Raw genomic sequence first — 20740 nt, forward strand, 5'->3', positions numbered from 1 at the left:
TGTTTATATCTGTACCTCATTTTAAAATTGTGTTATTTATTTCCTTGATGTCCAGTTGTTTTAGTTCTCTATATACTTTAGATATTAATACTCAACCAGATGTGTAATTGGTAAAGATCTTTTCTCATTTCATGTCCTGACACTTTGTCAGAATGCTGTTTCTTTTACCCTACAGAACATTTTCAATTTCACAAAGATCCACCTTTTAATATTTTGTCTTAGTGCCTGTTTTATGACTGTCCTTTGCAAAAATACTTTTCTTGTACCAATGAGTCCAAGACTTTTCCTGACTGTCTCTTCCACCAGACTCAGGATATCTGGTCGTATGTTTATTTGGACTTGAGTTTTATGCAGATTGATGCATCTTTTTCATTCAACCATTTGGTATGACCAGCACCATTTGTTAAGGTTGCTATTTCTTTTTGTAGTGTATATTTTTGATCTATTTTTTAAAGAAACAAGTTTCAATAGATATGTGGTCTTAAGACATTAGTGAAATTTAAGGTGAATTTTTAGGGTCAGGATTTGTGTCTCTGAACTTTTGTACAAAATTCATCTGTGGTTTTAGAAAAATTATGAAGCACTTTGGGGCAAAGATACAAACAAGCAGCCTTGCACTGGAGGCCAAGATAGAAAAGATCTCCACAACCACCATTGCCTTCCCCTTGGTGCTGTGGTAGACAGGGAGAAAAGCGACCCACACACTACAGAGTACCAGGGTGCTGAATGTCAGGTACTTGGTTTCATTGAATGTGTCAGGCAGATTCCTGGCCAGGAAAGCTACAGTGAAACACCCTAGGGCTTGTCAACCCAAGTATCCCAGGACACTGTAGAAGGCAATAACTGAACCCTATTGCAGACAATGATGATGTGATCATATTCAAAGTATGGATACATACATATCAACAAATGGAGGAAATGTTCCCAGGCAGATTCCACAGAGAATCAGTTGGATCATGGTGCAGATGATACTAATATAATTAGGTGCCCCTGATAGCAACATTCATCTAATCTTTTTCTTGAATCAGTGATCTTGAAGGCCATTACTACAGTAACTGTTTTGGCCAAAATAGTAGAAACAGCTACAGTGAACACAACTGCAAATGTGGTCTGCTGCAGAATGAAGGTGACTGTATGGGGACGACCAATGAAGAACAAGGAACAGAGAAAACAAAATATTAGGGAGATGAACGAGACACAGCTGAGAACTTTGTTATTGATCTTTACTATGGGTGTATCTTGATGCTTTAAAAAGACACCGATTATAACAGCTGTGAGAGCAGAGAAGCAAAGAGGCAAACACGCCAGAGCCATTTCCAAGGAGTCTTCATGATCCAAGAATGTGACAACTTTTTGAGGCAGTGAGTCAGTTCTGTGTTGGCATACTGATCATCTGAATATTTCACACATTCATCTGTGTCTAATATAGGAAGGGCAATATCAGTTTTAATTTTCTCTGCATTAAGCTAATGCATTGGAACTGTTAAGCCAAAGTGGCATTGTTTCTTATTGTGGATAGGAATTCAAATAAGGTTATTGTACAGGAATTATTTCTATCTCTGCAAAACCTATTCTTCATCAACCTACACATATTTAAAAAACATTATTGATATCCATATTTCACATTTATAATTTTTTGTATCCTGAATGAAAGCAAAAAGTATGCTATGACAGAATACTTAGGATGTCATGATATACTAATTGGAGTGGGTAATTCATAGAAGCATATGCACGTATACTTCATTGTTCAGTAGCAAGTGCAATAATGGAACATAGATTCAGTGTCTACCATGTATGTTATGAGCTGCTTTTGAACCTCTAAGTAAATTCCACATATTGATGTCCTCCTATAATCTCATATATATATATATATATATATATATATATGTGTGTGTGTGTGTGTGTGTGTGTGTGTGTGTGTGTATCTCCATTTCTTGTTCAAAATGTCATAACTATATTATTTAGCAAGCTAACAACTCTGTGAGATAATTAACACCTAATATTATTACATATTGTAAAATCATTTTCATTTTATGTTTCAATATGAGAATTTTAGTAGGCTAGATAGCTCTGTGTCTTTGCTATATTTTTAAATTAGATTTGAGCATTAATATATTCAAATGACAGAAAATCTTAAGAAAATGTCACTGCAACTATGTGTCATACTTCTTAATAATAAACTATGACAAATAATACTAAGTTTGTTCAAGGATGTCCTTCCACTCTTGGAATTTACAGTACAATGTGTTCAACTTTAAAATTTCAATTTAATTCATAAGCCACGTCCTGTTGTATTCAGTATGTCTAATATCAGTCTTGTATCAGTATCATACATTATTATTTAGTTCTTTTAAATTTTATCTTATTTTTCTAAACTAATTATTCCAGTGGTTCTCAACCTTTGGTTATGACACCAAACCATTTCACATGGGTCACCCAAAACCAGTTATGACTTAGCTACAAAAAATGATTTTATGGTTGAGGGTCACCAAACATAAGCAAATGTACTAAAGAGTTGTAACATTAGGAAGGTTGAGAACCATTGGTTTATTCTTTTGAATTTTTCTAAGCATATTTTCATTACCAAATTTTAAAAATATGTTATGTTTTAAAGTTTTCTAAATACATGTAGCTAGCAAGTTAAATGAAAAGAATGGCAATGTAGAATTACTCTCTGTTCAACTGACAAAGTTAATGCATTTAAGTCATTACTTAGATTTTATACTTATACCACAGACATTTGGTCAAACATATTTTTTCTCACCAATTTCAATATAGTATTCACTTCAACTTTTTTTCTTGCATTACTCATTATGTTCTGTAGCCAAAAATAATGACCAGTCTATATGCTATTGTTAATTTTTTTGTTTTTGTTTTTGAGACAGGTTTTCTCTGTGCAGCTCTGGCTGTCCATAGGCTCACTTTGTAGATCCACCTGCCTCTGTATTCAGAGTGTGGGGATTAAAGACATTCACCAGCCACTACTACCAGGTTTAATGCTGAACATGGTTGGGCACATTTTCTGTTTGCATACTTCATCCATCTTCATTTCGCTCATGTTACATTGTATTAAACTATTTATACACTGTTCTTAATATTAAAGTTTAAGTAGGAATTTTACTTAATATTATTTATAAGGAATTTACTTAATATTAAAGTAAAGTAGGAATATTAAATATTCCTCCTCCCCACAACAATAATGTGTCAGTTACCTCATGTACCACTGATTATATCACTTTCCAAATTTCCCTGGGAATCTTGGGACAAGGAAAATATCATCACTTATATAATCTTTAATTATGTATTACAGTGTTAGATCCTTGAAGACACACATCTATATGTTGGCAGCCAAACACATCTGGCAGCAGGTTAGATAATACAACCTTTTAATTTTTAAGGCATGTAATTACCTGTCATATTGGAAATTTCATCTTCTGGACATGGTGTACAATCAAAACAGCAAGCAGCCTTTCCTTTCTGAAGGGATTTTCTGAATCCTACACTGCAAGGCAGACTCCATTCTGAAGGCGGTGCCTAAAAAATCATATGCATGTTAATAAAAAGAGTTTGAGCTACTCTACAACAGAGACTGTGATTTAAAGTCTGGTCACTGAAAAATTTCATTTATATACAGCTACAAAAAATCAAAAGGTGATGCTTTATTGAGTTTGAAAATAATATTATAGGTATGTTTTATGATACTATAAATAAATATAAAATTGAATAAATATCTGTCATATATTTAATATAAGAAATTCAAAGAAGGTAGAAATTGGATCAATAAATTACAAACGTTGAAATGTACTGCTGCAAATGAGTAAGTAGATGCCCTTGAGATATTTGGTGTTTATGTCACATGTAGATCATCATAGTTAAGTCAGACTCACCTTTTCAATGTCTTTTGTCAAAACCATCATATCATTAGTCATACACAATTGCTGACCATGTAGAAAATCTTTGGACAACTTTCCTATTTTCTCCTTAAGTACAAGACCTGGTAGAATATTCATAATGTAGAGAATATCATACTCTGTATCCAATATTTCTTTCTGATTAATGCTAATGTGATCTCCAGAAGGACTTACAAATTGTTTGTTCTTCAGGAAAGGGGCTATCAGTAATACATTTATTATTTAGTTTGAACTATAACATTAGGACAGATAATCTGAAAACATGAGCACTCTTAATTTCAATTTATCTATCCAAAATTGTGACATTATTAGAAGTCTTCAACATAATAGAAGAAAGAAAGAGTTAAATATCATGCTCTAGAAACAGTTTCTTAATGGAGTTAATGCCTACAACATGCATGACTGAGTTATTCTCCTGTAGAATGGGACATTCTTAACTTCTTTTCCTTTATCAATATTATCAGACAATCAGCTAGTGAATAAAAGTTGCCAGATCATAAAATCAGTTTCAGAATTACTTAGCATAAGTTAATAAATTTTGTTATATCAATCAACAAATTCTTGATCATTTAAAGTGTGTACATGCTTATTACTGTCATATAAGAATTTTGTTTCAAAAGTTGAGAATGTAATCATGGGTATGTGGTAGAATTATGCTGGTCAAAAATCAACTTAAATTATTTTTCTTGGAGTATATATTTTCATATTCTTTGCTGTCCCCCATAACCTCTCATATACTCTCTTCTTCTCTATCCACCCAAATTCATGTTCTTTCTTTCTCTCTCTTAATAAACAAACAAAAGAATATTGACACTAATAACATTGAATCCAATTTGTGTTGTCTAGCCACTATTGAACATGGGGCCTTCTCTGAAGTGTGTCTTATATATGCACCATCATTCTATTGAAAAAAATCACTTTTCTTTTCTAGGAATATATCAGTGGCAAACATCTTTTTTTGGGCCATGGTGTGAATTTGTGCCTGCTTTTACTGTGTGCTGGGATTTTGTCTGTCTTGTGCTTGTGCAGGTCTTGTGCATTCTGTCATAGTTTCTGTGAGTTCATGTGTGCATCTACCCTGTATCCCTGCATTATAATGTTTTTCAAATCATCAGACACTCTGGATCTTAGATTTTTTCAATTCCTTCTTTGATATAGTTCCTTGATTCATGAGGGGAGTGGTGTAATAGAGAAATCCCATTTAAGCATGAGTCCTCCAAATTATCTCACTCCCTGCACATTATACAGTTGAGGGTCTCTGTCCATTGACATGTACTGCAGGAAGAAACTTCTCTGATAAGGGCTGGTTGATGCCCTGATCTATAGGTATAGCAGCATGCCATTGAGAGTTGTCGTATAATATGCTTATTTCACAGAATAGTTGCAGTAAGTTTTATCATGGGGCCAAAATCTATCTATATTCAGACTCTTGACTTCACCAGCAATGTCCAATGTAGGTATCACCTTATTGAGTGAGCCTTATATTCAATTAGAAATTTGGATTTGGGTTGGTTAGCCTCCTAATATTTGTGCCACCATCATGCATCATGTAGCAATGCCATTATTGTAGCTTTTATGTTTTTTCTTTTTTATTTAAATAAAGTCAATCTTATTTTGCATAACCACCCAAGTCCCTCTCCCTCCTGTCCTTCCATGCCCCCCACCATACTCCCATGCCACCCCCATCTAATCTCCAGAGAGGGTAAGGTCTGCCATGAGGGATCATCAAAGTCTGTCATATCATTTGGGGCATCGCCTAGGTACTATCCCATGTGTCTAGTGTTAGAGAGTATTCCTTCATAGGGAATAGGCTCCCCAAGTCCATGCACTAGGGTTAAATACAGGTTCCACTACTAGAAGCCCCATAGGGTTTTTTACTTGGAGAAAATGATGATTTCTCATTCTATCCAGTGCTGAGAACATCACTTTTCAGCCTGTGAACACTAGTCAGTAGGGGTGAAAATGCAGTTAAGCATAGGTTCAATTTCTATATATTCTATGTTATCACTATAAATTATTCTCAGCAATAGAATCTTATTGCTACATTTTAGAGAATAACCAATGGCATTGATTCTAGTGTTTCCTGTATCTTGACCAAAATTTATACTACTAATAAGGTTTATGTCATATGTAGCAAAAGAGTACAGAAATGCATCCACTAGGTAAAAATATTTGTAGAATTCTTGTTTGCAGAATCTATGTTAAACTTAAAGCTATGTCTTTGACACTACATATGCTTCAGTGGAACACATATTACCTGCCAGGAGTAAAATTCCAGATCTATCCCACTGTTCTTCGGTAATGGGACTATTTGTTGAACAATCATTTCATGAAGTGCATAGGCTACAGCATAGACAGCATTGTATAGGTTGTAACTTGACTCCATGGACACTTCAAATGGGTGCTTGAAAAACTATTGTTGTAGGCTTTTGTTTGAACAGTTTTTCAGTGTCATACAATGAAATGGCAATGAATACTTAAAATACATCCACCATTACCTAGCAAGAGACGTGTCTTCACTCTAGTTGGAAGGGTGCACTGTCTGGATGAATTTTTTGAAACCATAAATCTCACAATGGTGATGTGATAAAATGAGAGTGCCATGGAAGGAGCTTTGGGGGAACTCTCTTTTACCTGTGTTCACATCCCACTGTGAAGTGGTTATCCAGAGCCTCTGAATGTCTAGATCTTGCCATATTCTAAAGTGTACAGTTAGAGTGGAGTCTGTGTCTCCATACATGATAATAACTTTTGCTGATGATGCCATGATCTGGTTATAGTTTTTTCAGCTTTTTTTCTGGTGTAATTGTATACTTTTTGTGATAATATTCACAAAGGCTAGACAGACTCTGTGTTTGTGCATCTCTCCTCTCAATTCAGTCAGAAACTGAATGCCTGGCTCATCATCTGAAAGTACCAGTCCCACCCAGTTCCATCTAAAATGAACCACCAAAGCCATCATGGCCAAGGCCAGAAATGTGTTGTTTGGAGATATCTGGTACAGGTTAGGAAAATGTTCACTGTCACTCAGTAGAGGATGAAATGGCCCATAATAAAGCTAAAAGACATAAAATATAAACAATATGAAGAAGACAGAATGCACAAATCTCCCTGTTTGTGTGTATTTTAAGTAAACTTTGGGGTTGTTAGGAAGTATGGATTTTCATGTAGTTATTACAATTCTCATTGTGATTTTTCTACAAAACTACTGTTAAGAGTGTTAAAATTACATTAAAACACTTTATATATCCATGCTTTCTGTCTGTTCTAATAAAGCTGTCTCATATATATATATATATATATATGTATATATATATGACATATATATGAAGCATATATATATATATACATTTATATATATATATATGTATATATATGCTTCAAACTCTGAATCAAAACAGACATAAAGCCAAATTTCACCTTCCAATCTGTCTTGGTACTCAGAATAGTGTCTGAAATGGAGATTGGTTTTCATTACAAGTTACCCAGCCTCACCTGAGGTACTGTGAAAATGTACATGAGCAGCCCATATATTAAAGAGGTAAACCACCTTGGTCCTGTAAGTGCAGCTAACATTCTTCTTCCATGTTTACAGCTGTAGTTAGGAATACCTGGAGTTTTATTTGAAAATATTTTGATATTTTTCATGTATTTCTTTTTGACATGTTTGACCTTAACTCTCAGAGAAATATTGGGTAAAACATCACTGTTCCTGTTTATTTGTTTGATGGCAAAATATACAGACAGAATCAAGTGGATATTCGTGGTTGTTAATCTGAAAACAGAACATTGTTTTTTTTATTTATTTAATTTTATATAACAAAGTCCAATTAAATGAAAACAAACATTTATACACAATATTTGGGAATTTGGGCGTCGTTCTTTCCAAACTACTTCCTGCTGCTAAGGGGCGCTGTCTTTGGGGGGATTCGAAGAAGATTCAGATATACTGGCTGTAGTCTGTAGGGCTGTTTTGTCCAGCTGTTTTGAATGTAGGAATAGCTTGTACTCTGTTTCAGGTGGTCTGGCGTGATCAAACCACATTAGTCTGGAAGGAATCCACATCTTTTCCTTTTCTGTGGAAACAAAAATAGAAATTCTTTTCTCTAGTAACTTGTCCTTCAACTTAAATTTTGGAGTCAAAGCATTTTTTTTTAATTTAATTTATTATTTTACATGTCGATCCCAGTTCTCTCTCCCTCCCTCCCTCCCTCCATCCCCCAGCCCTCCCTCCCTCCTTCCAGCCCTTTTATCCTCTCTGCCCTCTCACATGCACTCTAAACACCCTCCCCTCCCATCCCCCCACCCCAATTCCATATGTAGGGGAATGCCATCCAGTTGGGGTCATGTAGATCTGACAGGTCCTGTGAAGTAGGGACTAGGGCTTCTCTCCTGTCTCTAGATTAAGGCAGTTATCCCTCCATGGGGGATATGTTCCAAAGTCCTTTTGTGCACCAGGGATACATCCTGGCTCCACTGTCTGAGGTCTCTTAGACTGCTCAGTCCTTCTGGCTGAGACCCATATTCAGGGGGGCCTGAGTCAGTCCCATGCTGTCTTCCCAGCTATCAATCTAGTAGCCGTTAGCTCTTCCTTGTTCAGGTAAGCTGTCTCTATGTGCTTCTGCTGCATGGTCTTGTCCTCTCCATCTGCTTCTGGGTTCTAGTTCGACTCAGTGTTTATGTATGGGTGTTTGCTCCTATTTTCAACAGGCATTAGTTGAGGGCTCCATGGAGAAGTTAGTTCTTGATCTCACTCTCCAGGAAAGGCATTTATGATAGCCTTTCCACGGAAGCTGAGATTGTTAGTTGGGAGCAGTCTTGTAGTTCTCTAGACCTTTCTTTGTGTTCAATTTTATCTTCAAACCAATATTGGCTCCCTCTTTTATGTTCTCTCTCTCTGTCTCTGTCTGTCTCTCTGTCTCTCTTTCCTATCTTCTATTCCTAACCAGGCTCAATCTTCCTGGTCGCACAGGTTTTTCTTTCCTCCCCATCATTTTCTCCTACTTCTCTCTGCATTCGCTGTCCTCCCCCACTTCACCTGAGCTCTGGGGGACTTGTCCCTTCCCAGTTCTGTGAAGGACTTTATATGAATCTCTTAGAATACACCTTGTAACCTAGTTCCTCTGGTGATGTGAATTATAGGCTGGTGATCATTTGATCTAGGTCTAAAATCCATATATGAGTGAGTACATACTGTGTTCCTCTTTTTGTGCCTGGGTTACCTCATTCAGGATGGTTTCTTCAAGTGCCATACACTTGCCTGCGAATTTCAAGATACCATTATTTTTTCTGCAGAGTAGTATTACATTGTGTAGATGTGCCACATCTTCATTAACCATTCTTCAATTGAGGGGCATCTAGGTTGCTTCCAGGTTCTTGCTATTACAAATAGTGCTGCTATGAACATAGTTGAACAGATGTCTTTGTTGCATGGATGTGAATCCTTTGATATATGCCTAAGAGGGGGATTGCCGGGTCCTGTGGTAAACTAATTCCCATTTTCCTGAGGAACTACCACACTGATCTCCAAAATGGCTGTATGAGTTTGCACTCCCACCAGCAGTGGAGGAGTGTTCCACTTTCTCCACATCCTCTCCAACATAAGTCATCACTGGTGTTTCTAATTTTAGCCATTCTGACAGGGATAAGATGGTATCTCAAAGTTGTTTTGATTTGCATTTCCCTGATAGCTAAGGATGCAGAGCATTTTCTTAAGTGTCTTTCAGCCTTTTTGATTTCCTCCATTGAGAATACTTTGTAACCTAGTTCCTCTGGTGATGTGAATTATAGGCTGGTGATCATTTGATCTAGGTCTAAAATCCATATATGAGTGAGTACATACTGTGTTCCTCTTTTTGTGCCTGGGTTACCTCATTCAGGATGGTTTCTTCAAGTGCCATACACTTGCCTGCGAATTTCAAGATACCATTATTTTTTCTGCAGAGTAGTATTACATTGTGTAGATGTGCCACATCTTCATTAACCATTCTTCAATTGAGGGGCATCTAGGTTGCTTCCAGGTTCTTGCTATTACAAATAGTGCTGCTATGAACATAGTTGAACAGATGTCTTTGTTGCATGGATGTGAATCCTTTGATATATGCCTAAGAGGGGGATTGCCGGGTCCTGTGGTAAACTAATTCCCATTTTCCTGAGGAACTACCACACTGATCTCCAAAATGGCTGTATGAGTTTGCACTCCCACCAGCAGTGGAGGAGTGTTCCACTTTCTCCACATCCTCTCCAACATAAGTCATCACTGGTGTTTCTAATTTTAGCCATTCTGACAGGGATAAGATGGTATCTCAAAGTTGTTTTGATTTGCATTTCCCTGATAGCTAAGGATGCAGAGCATTTTCTTAAGTGTCTTTCAGCCTTTTTGATTTCCTCCATTGAGAATACTTTCTTCAGCTCTGTACCCCATTTTTTTAAATAGGGTTATTTGGTGTTTTGTTGACTAGTTTCTTGAGTTCTTTGTGTATTTTGGAGATCAGCCCTTTGTGGGATATAGGGTTGGTGAAAATCTTTTCCCAGTCTGTGGGCTGCCGTTTGGTCTTGTCGACTTGTGTCCTTTGCCTTACAGAAGCTTCTAAGTTTGAAGAGGTCCCATTTACTAATTGTTTCTCTCAGTGTCTGTGCCCCTGGAGTTATGTTCAGGAAGCAGTCTCCTATACCAATTTGTTCAAGGGTACCTCCTACTTTCTCTTCTAAGAGGTTCAATGTGGCTGGATTGATGTTGAGGTCTTTTATCCATTTGGACTTGAGTTTTGCGCATGGTGACAGACATGGTTCTATCTGTAGTCTTCACACCCTCATCCAATTGTGCTAGTGCCATTTATTGAAGATGCTGTTCTTGCCCCATTGTATAATTTTAGCTGTTTTGTCGAAAATCAGGTGTTCATAGGTGTTTGGATTAATATCAGGATTTTCAATTCAATTCCATTGGTCTACCTGTCTATTTTTATGCCAATACCAGGCTGTTTTCAGTACTATAGCTCTGTAGTAGAGATTAAAGTCAGGAATGGTGATGCCTCCTGAAGTTCTTTTATTGTATAGGGTTGTTTTGGCTATCCTGGGTCTTTTGTTTTTCCATCTAAAGTTGATTATTATCCTTTCAAGGTCGGTGAAGAATTGTGGTGGGATTTTAATGGGGATTGCGTTGAATCTGTAGATTGCTTTTGGTAAGATTGCCATTTTTACTATGTTAATCCTACCTAACCAAGAGCATGGCAGATCTTTCCATTTTCTGGTATCTTCTTTAATTTCTTTCTTTAGAGTCACAAAGTTCTTATTATATAGGTCTTTTACTTGTTTGGTAAGCATTACACCAAGATACTTTTTGTTGCTTGTGGCTGTTGTAAAGGGTGATGTTTCTCTGATTTCTTTCTCTGCCTCTTTGTCATCTGAAAAAAGTAGGGCTACTGATTTTTTGAGTTTATCTTGTATCCTGCTAGTTTGCTGAAGGTGTTTAATTGGACTTTGTTATATAAAATTAAATAAAAATAAATAAATAAAAAAACAAAACAAAAAAAAAAAAACAAAAAAAAAATAAATTAAAAAAATGCTTTGACTCCAAAATTTAAGTTCAAGTACAAGTTACTGGGGAAAAGGATTTCTATTTTTGTTTCCACAGAAAATGGAAAGATATGGATTCCTTCCAGACTAATGTGGTTTGATCAAGCCAGACCACCTGAAACAGAGTACCAGGTGATCCTACATTCAAAACAGCTGGACAAAGCAGCCTTACAGACTACAGCCAGGATTTCTGAATCTTCTTCGAATTCCCCCATGACAGCGCCCCTTAGCAGCAGGAAGTAGTTTGGAAAGAACGATGCCCAAATTCCCAAATATTTTCTATAAATGTTTGTTTTCATTTAAATGGACTTGGTTATATAAAATAAATAAAAAAATCTAAAAAAAATTTAGGTAAATTCCAAAAAAAAAAAAAAAAAAAAAAAAAAAAAAGAAAAGAAATAGTTTACTAGAATTAAATATGTTTTTTTCCCCATAAATCAAATTCCTGTTCATTAAGTGATTCTTTTGGAGAGTTTTCTTCTCTTCTGTATGTACGCACCATGTTGGGTGTCTTGGCTATTTGAAGATGGGTGTTCTCTATTTTCCTGTAAGGACAAGAACAGAATATTTTCCCTAACTTTGAGAGGTCTCTGCACATCTCATGGGAACCAATTTGTTGGATGGCTTGTCATTTCTGTTTGTTAAGATGTTTCTCTTGTTCTACTTGGGTGTTTATCAAGTTAGATGGCATCTATTGCTTTTTTTCTCCTGTAGATAAAAATGTGAAACCCCTATCCCAACATAACACATATCCTGGTTTTCATACTGAGGTCAATACATCCTTGAAGTACACTGGTTGATTTATTTCAGAACTTTTCTCTACTGTCCAGTGTCTTTCTGCAGCTATTTTTCCTTTTTCATTAGCATAAGGGAGTTTAGTGTTAATAAAGTATTATGTAATCTGTTTTTGTGTGTCTTTGTTCCTCCTGCCTGTTTATAAAGCATTTCCTTTAAAGTACTATTGGATTTCACAACTACCACTTGTCCTGTAGGATTGTGTGCTTTATGTGCTTTATGTTATAATACTCAAAACACTGTTCCAATTAGCTGGAGACATATGCGGGATCATTATTAGTTTCGATTTGGGCCCATAATGGCCATTACCTCTAATAGGTATGTGATAACAGAATCAGGCTTTTCAGAGTTCAGAGCAGTGGCCAATTGAAACCCTGAAAATGTATCTATAGTGTGATGCATGTATTTTAATTTTCCAAATTCTGTAAAATGAAACACATCTATTTTCCATATTTTATTCCTATTTATACCTTTAAGGTTACTGCCTGGTGGTAAAGGAGTTTGGTTATAGAATGAGAAAGTAGGATATTTCCTTACTGTTTCATTAGCTTGTTTCCAAGTGATAGAAAAATCCTTTTTTAAAACTTTGCTGTTCACATGGTGTTTCTTATGAAACTCAGAGGCTTCTAGCACATTTTGTATTAATAACAGATCAATTTATTGCCTTGTGCTAGAGGATCTAGCAGACCTGTATGGGATCTAATGTGTATTATATATATAGGATGAGTCCTCTTTCTGATAGTATCTTGTAACTGTATAAATAATGAAGTTAATTCTAGCTGTTTTGTCGAAAATCAGTATGAACACCTGATTTTCAACAAAACAGCTAAAATTATACAATGGGGCAAGGACAGCATCTTCAACACATGGTGCTGGAACAATTGGATGAGGGTGTGCAGAAGACTGCAGATAGACCCATGTCTGTCACCATGCACAAAACTCAAGTCCAAATGGATAAAAGACTTCAACATCAATTCAGCCACATTGAACCTCTTAGAAGAGAAAGTAGGAGGTATCCTTGAACAAATTGGGATAGGAGACCGCTTCCTGAACATAACTCCAGGGGCACAGACACTGAGAAAACAATTAGTAAAGGGGACTGCTTCAAACTTAGAAGCTTCTGTAAGGCAAAGGACACAAGTCGACAAGACCAAACGGCAGCCCACAGACTGGGAAAAGATTTTCACCAACCCTATATCCCACAAAGGGCTGATCTCCAAAATACACAAAGAACTCAAGAAACTAGTCAAAAAAAAAAAAAACACCAAAAAACCCTATTAAATATGGGGTACAGAACTGAAGAAAGAATTCTCAATGGCCGAAAGACACTTAAGAAAATGCTCTGCATCCTTAGCTATCAGGGAAATGCAAATCAAAACAACTTTGAGATACCATCTTACCCCTGTCAGAATGACTAAAATTAGAAACACCAGTGATGACTTATGTTGGAGAGGATGTGGAGAAAGTGGAACACTCCTCCACTGCTGGTGGGAGTGCAAACTCATACAGCCATTTTTGAGATCAGTGTGGTGGTTCCTCAGGAAAATGGGAATTAGTATACCACAGGACCCAGAAATACTCCTCTTAGGCGTATACCCAAATGATCCACATCCATGCAACAAAGACATGTATCTGTTCAACTATGTTTATAGCAGCACTATTTGTAATAGCAAGAACCTGGAAGCAACCTAGATGCCCCTCAATTGAAGAATGGATAATGAAGATGTGGCACATCTACACAATTGAATACTACTCTGCAGAAAAAATAATGGTATCTTGAAATTTGCAACCAAGTGTATGGCACTTGAAGAAACTATCCTGAATGAGGTAACCCAGTCACAAAAAGAGGAACAGAGTATGTATTCACTCATATATGAATTTTAGACCTAGATCAAAGGATCACCAGCCTACAATTCACACCACCAGAGGAACTAGGTTACAACGTGTATTCTAAGAGATTCATAAAAGTCCCTCACAGAACCGGGAAGGGCCAAGTCCCCCCAGAGCACAAAGGAAGTCAGGAGCAGTGAATGGAGAGAGAAGTGGGAGATAGTGAGGGGGAGGAGAAGAAAACACGTGTGACTAGGAAGAATGAGTCTGGTTAGTAATAGAAGACAGGAGAGAGAGAGAGTGTGAGAGAGTGTGTGTGTGTGTGAGAGAGAGAGAGACAGAGAGAGAGAGAGAGAGGAAGAGAGAGAGAGAGGACATAAAAGAGGGAGCCAATGTTGGTTTGAAGAGAAAATTGAACACAAAGAAAGGTCGAGAGAACTAGAAGACTGCTTCCAACTAGCAATTTGAGCATCCGTGGAAAGGCTATCATAAATGCCCTTCCCTGATAGTGAGATCAACAACTAAGTTATCCATGAAGCCCTCATCTAATACCTGTTGGAAACAGGAGCAAACAACCATATCTAAACACTGAGTCAAACTAGAACCCAGATGCAGATAGAGAGGACAAAATCAGGTTGCAGAAACACATAGAGACAGCTAACCTGAACAAGGAGGATCTAACGGGCCTCCTGACTGATAGCTGGAAAGCCAGCATGGGACTGACTCAGGCCCCCCTGAATATGGGTCTCAGCCAGAAGGACTGAGCAGTCTAAAGGACCTCAGATAGTGGAGCCAGGATGTATCCCTGGTGCACAAAAGGACTTTGGAACATATCCCCCATGGAGGGATAACTGCCTTAATCTAGAGACAGGAGAGAAGCCCTAGTCCCTACTTCACATGACCTGTCAGATCTACATGACCCTACCTGGATGGCATTGCCCTACATATGGAATTGGGGTGGGGGTTTGGGAGGGGAGGGTAGTTATGGTGCATGTGAGAGGGCAGAGAGGGTAAAAATGAGGGAGGGAGGGAGTGGGTACTGGGATCGACATATAAAATAATAAATTAAATAAAAAAAGAAGTAAAAAGAATAAAGTCTGCAATAAGATATGACTCCCTCTGTGAATTGAATCAGTAACTATATTGAGGGATTCTTTCAAATCAGTAAGTACCATGAAAATGGCGTACAATTCTGCCTTTTGTACAGAATTGTAAGGGCTTTGAACCACTTAACTTATTGTTCCTGATTTATTTCCTGCCTTACTAGATTTGTTTACATCAGTGTAGAATGTAGAAACTCCAGAGATAGGCATTTTTCTTCCAATGTGTGGAAGTATTCTAGTTGTTTTCTTTATGAATTTGATTCTTTCATTTTGGGATAATTGTTGCTAATCATTCCCCAAAAAATTACTGCATATTCTCTGTCAATATTTATTATCTTTCCATTAGAAGGAAATTTCCTCATTAGTTAAAGGTACTATAATTTCTGCTGAGCCCCTTCCTGTTAGTTGATGAAGCCTTAATTTACCTTTTATAATCAAGTCAGAAATCTTTTCTATGTATATTTTTAGTTTTTTATTCTGTTAATGTGGTAGAAATATCCAGTCTAATATATCTTCCCTCTGCATCAAAATCACTGAAGAATATTTTCTAGATGGTAGTATAGCAGAACAAAGTCTAGTTTTGGATCCATATGGTCTATATGTGCTTCTAGTATCCTCTTGTCTACCCATTCTAATTTCTTTTCAGCTTCTGCTTGTAGTATTTGTGGAGTATTCAAGTCCTTGTCCCCTCTTAGGGCCATTTTCATGTTTTTCAAATCATGCCCTGATGGGAAATATCATTCTGTAATTATGTTTCTCTTATTGGTTAATGAATAAAGCACTGTTTGCTGATAGGAAAGGAAGATAGGCTGGACAAGGAGACTAGAAGGAGAGAGGAAGTAGTAGGGAAGAGTTCCAAGATGGTAAACTGAGAAAGCAGACAGCCCTCTCTCTGGTAAGATAAGACCACATGGAAGTACTTAGATTAATAAAATGGGTTAATATTTAAGACAGAACTAGCCAATAAGAAATACTAGTAACAGACTAACAGCTTTATATCTAATAAAGAGTCTCTGTGTGTTATTTGGGGCAGGCATGGCGGTGGGTCCAGACTGGAGGGAAAAAACATACTCTTAACATCTGTCCGCAAAGTGGCTAATAAGAACTTCCACTTAAAACTTAAGAAACACTGAAGAAAGGACTTTAGGAACAAAAGAACAGAGACAAGCAAGGCTTCTAGATAACAACATTTTTCTCATTTGGACTCTGTTTTGCTAGAGATAAGCAGACATTTTCACGGCTCCATTAAGGGAGGTATCCTGACTAAGCATAAGTGGCAAAAAACATCAAGGCTTTTAAATGGCTCTGCTAACAACTGAATGGTGTGTACGAGAACTGGCAATGGCATTGACCACATGTGCAAGCTGGCAGCATGCTGGTGGATGGCAGCATAGACCAAGGCAGTGAGCACAGCTCTCAGTACCCACAGCCATCTTTGATAGACTTTGGCTAATACAGCTGTGGCTTTCATTTTATCTATGTTGTTGTTTACCAGATAAACGACTTGTGGCCAGTAAAAGATAAAGATTTACAGTAAAGACAGATTCAAATTAAGATAATCCTCTAAAGTTTTATTGTGTTTTAAAATATATGTAGGCTTGGGAGAGAAAAAGAATAAAATGGTTTTGAAGAGACAGAGTAGCTGGGTGTGGTGGCACATGCCTTTAATTCCAGCACTCAGGAGACAGAGGCAAGAAGATCTCTGTGATTTCAAAGTAAACCTGGCATATAGAGTTAATTCCTGGACAGATAAAAGTTACAGAGAGAAACCCTGTCTAAAGAAATGAAAAAATATAAGTAGAAGAAATAGAGTAATAAAAAAGCCATGTAAAGATGTGAAGCACAAAAAGAGTGTGGATACTATATACTGTTCTGTTATCTTTGTATCATTTGACTGCTGAGGAAATAACAACTGTTAAAAGAAATGCTGCTGGATCAATTCAATTTATATATTTTAAAAGTGCTTTGACTCAAAAACTTAAGTCTAAGGACAGGTTACTGGGGAAAATGATTTCTATTTTTGTTTCCACAGAAAATGTAAAGTGTGGATTCCTTCCTAACATGGTTTGATCAAACCATGCCCTCTGAAACAGCATTTCAGGTGATCCAACATTCAAAACATTTGGGACAAGGCAGCCTTGCAGACTACAGCCAGGATTTCTGTGTTTTCTTTGATTCTCATGACAGCGCCCCCTACCAGTAGGTAGTAGTTTGGAAAGAACGACACTTAAATGGGGTTGGTTATAAATGGTTAATGACCACAACCAATCTTTTTAAAGGTAAAAAGGTAATTATGTTATAGACATGAATACTTTGTTTTGGAATGGATTTTCATTTATTGATACAACTTTAAGGTCACTTTTCTGATAAGTATATTTCTCCTTTTGTTTAGGTATTGTGCTTATATAGCTCATTTAGAAATGTAATGTATAATTTAGTAGAGATTATAGATAGTTACCTATGATAGTCAGAACTTATATTTAAGTTAGTTAAGATTTTTAGATATATAGACATTTGAGACAGATAAGCATTCTTCAAACCTTTCAAAGACCCACAGAATATGGCATTTAAAATGGCTTAGAGTTTTTCTTGACAGACATAACTACTCCTGGCAACACCACCTGCATCAGAAAGGAAGATGGGCATCAAAGAAACACATTATGGTGTTTGCTTCCAATATGGAAAGACTAGCCATTTCGGCAAGATATTGCTGTAGTCTGGACTGTTTGACTTTATGCTGTACAAACTGGACATGCAGGACCCACAGAAAAGTGACTGTTGATATAAGATGGACATTGCTACAGAGTTCCTGCTTCATGGACAAGTCTGCCAGACAGTCTACAGGACACAGAGAAAAGAGACTGACAAACTACCAATACAAGGAGACAATTTTTAAAGTTTCCTGATTTGCTGAAGAGTCTGCCAGACATACTATGGCCTATGGGCTGAAGATGGAACATTACAGAAGAACTTTGAGTGACTGACCATGTAGTGAGTTGTCTCTGTTATTTCTAGAGTTTATATATTATCCTTCTGTGGTCTTTGAAGGAGTTGAAGACAGTTATGGTTATAATTTTTCTTAGTTAGGATTAAAGATAAGTTACATATAGGACTTTAGACTCACAAAGATAGGATAGATAATGGAATATTTCCTTAAATCTTGCTAAATGTTAATGGACTAAATATTGTTAACTGTAATTCTTATTTGATAACTGTTTGGTTATGCATTTTCCTATGTTAAGGTTAATACCCTTCTTTTTACTTAGAGAAGAGGAGATGATGGGACATGTCATTCTGTAAATATGTTTCTCTTATTGGTTAATGAATAAAGCACTGTTGGCCAATAGAAAAGCAAGATAGGTGGGACGAAGAGACTAGGAGGAGAAAGGAAGCCATGGGGGGAATTCCAAGGTGGTGGACTGAGAGAGCAGAATGCCAACTCCTCTCTCCAGTAAGATAAGACCACATGGAAGTATTTAGATTAATGGAAATGGGTTAATATTTAAGACAGAGCTAGCCAATAAGAAATACTAATATCAGGCCAACAGCATTATATCTAATAAAGAGTCTATGTGTGTTATTTGGGGTTGGTGTGGCAGTGAGTCCAGGCCGGCAGAGAAAAAAAAAAAAAAACCTTACTCATAACAATGCCCTTCTTTTGCAATAATGGTTTGCAGTTGAGAAATCTCTCTAGTAATTTTTGAAGATCATTAAGTGTCTGGCAGTGATATCTCCTGATGTGTACTTTTTGTGGTCTAATTTTCTGTAGACCTATTTTATATCCTATGTAGTTGGTAGAATCTCCTTTTTGTATTTTTTTTATGGGTGCAATTTGCAATTCCCAGTGAGGCAAAACTTCCTTTACTTTCTCAAACATTTTTTTCTAAAATTTCTACTTTAGAATCAGCCTACAATATATCACTATGTATTGTGGAAACTGTTTAGAAATTATTTACAATTTTGCACAAAATATTTGCATAGGATGGGGCTATTTAGCATTCCCTGTGGCAAATCCTTCCATTGATATCTCTTCACTGGTTATTATAATTAGGTACTGTGAAGGCAAATTTCTCTTTATCTTATTCTTGTAAAGGTATAGTGAAGAAGCAATCCTTTAAATGAATAACTGTAATAGGCCATTCTTTAGGTATCAAAGAAGGCAAGGGCATTTCGGGCTGTAGAGAGCCCATTGGCTGAATCACTTTATTCATGGCTCTCAGGTCTGTAAGCATTCTCCATTTACCAGATTTATTTTTGATAACAAATACAGGACAGTTCTAAGGGCTGGTAGACTCCTCAATATGTCCAGCATTTAATTGTTCTGGAACCAGGTTTTTTAAACTCTCTAACTTCTCAGAGTTCATAGGTCATTACCCTACCCAGAGAGGTTCATCTATTAGCCATTTTAAGGGTAGGGCTTTTGGTTCCTCTGTTTGTTTTGCACTTGTATTCTGTTTTTGTACAGCCTGGATAATTGGTGGCTGTCTTGTATAATACTTTGTAATATTTTTTTCCACAACCATGATGTCATTTATGGTTCCTACCTAATACTGGAGAAATGTTAATCTATGTATTCGCTTGCTGTAATAAATCACGACCCCATAAATTTATCACTACATCAGCCACATGTGGTCTCAACTTTCCTCTCTCTCATTCTGGTCCTATACATTCAATCCATCTCGGGCTCTGTTTTACCTGTGACATGGTTCCAATCTCTAAGAATTGAACATTTACCTCATGCAGGGGCCATCTTTGAGGCCAAGATTTATTAGTTATGATAGTTATGTCAGTCCTTGTGTCAACAATGCCTCCAGTCTGTTATTCATTTTAACTATCAATCTAGGACTTTGACTATTTATAGAGGTTTGCCAAAATGTACGTTGTCTGTTTCCTTCTGTCATGTTTGATTCAACTTTTATCACTAGTTTGTCATCCTGAGCAGTATGAGTTTTTACAATAGGCACTGGATTTTCTATTTGTCCTGTGGGAGTTCGTCCTCCACAGTGACCTGTAATGTTCAGACCTCCTTTGATATGGGGGCCTTCGAGAGCCCCCCCCAAGGAGTTTCCCTATTGTAAAGGGTTTCCTTGTTTGTCTCTGGTCCATCTTTATTCATTTGTCCAGGGTTGGCCTTGCCACACCTTCTATGTAACCCAGAAGGCTGAGGCCTTCTGCTCAATTCATTCCTGAGAGTATTTCTAGAGATGCTTTACCTACAATTTCTTTTTACATGTCCTATCTTACCACAGTTAATACATCTGACATTTTAATATCTTTTCAAACCTTTGGAGATGGCTTCTTCTACCCCAGCTTTTATGTCACCATAATTAAGACCTCTGTTATCTTGATATCTTCTCAGACCTTTAAATTTGGCTTTTCCTACCCAAGCTTCAGTGTTATTGGTCAATATACTCAATGTTGGCTGTATATAGGACCCATTCATCCAAGGGTGCTGATCAGATTTTTAGAGGCCAAAGCATTTGTTTGCATTGTGGATTCGTATTTTCATAAGCTAATGATTCTATG

At 36.9% G+C, this 20740-nt stretch overlaps 1 pseudogene; it reads right to left on the reverse strand.

The window, feature by feature from the left end:
• Positions 1-499: 499 nt before the first annotated feature.
• Positions 500-19953, reverse strand: LOC127227257 (vomeronasal type-2 receptor 116-like; annotated as a pseudogene).
• Positions 19954-20740: the final 787 nt, after the last annotated feature.

Source organism: Phodopus roborovskii, unplaced genomic scaffold (genome assembly GCF_943737965.1).
Source record: "Phodopus roborovskii unplaced genomic scaffold, PHOROB, whole genome shotgun sequence".
NCBI classification, from domain to species: domain Eukaryota; kingdom Metazoa; phylum Chordata; class Mammalia; order Rodentia; family Cricetidae; genus Phodopus; species Phodopus roborovskii.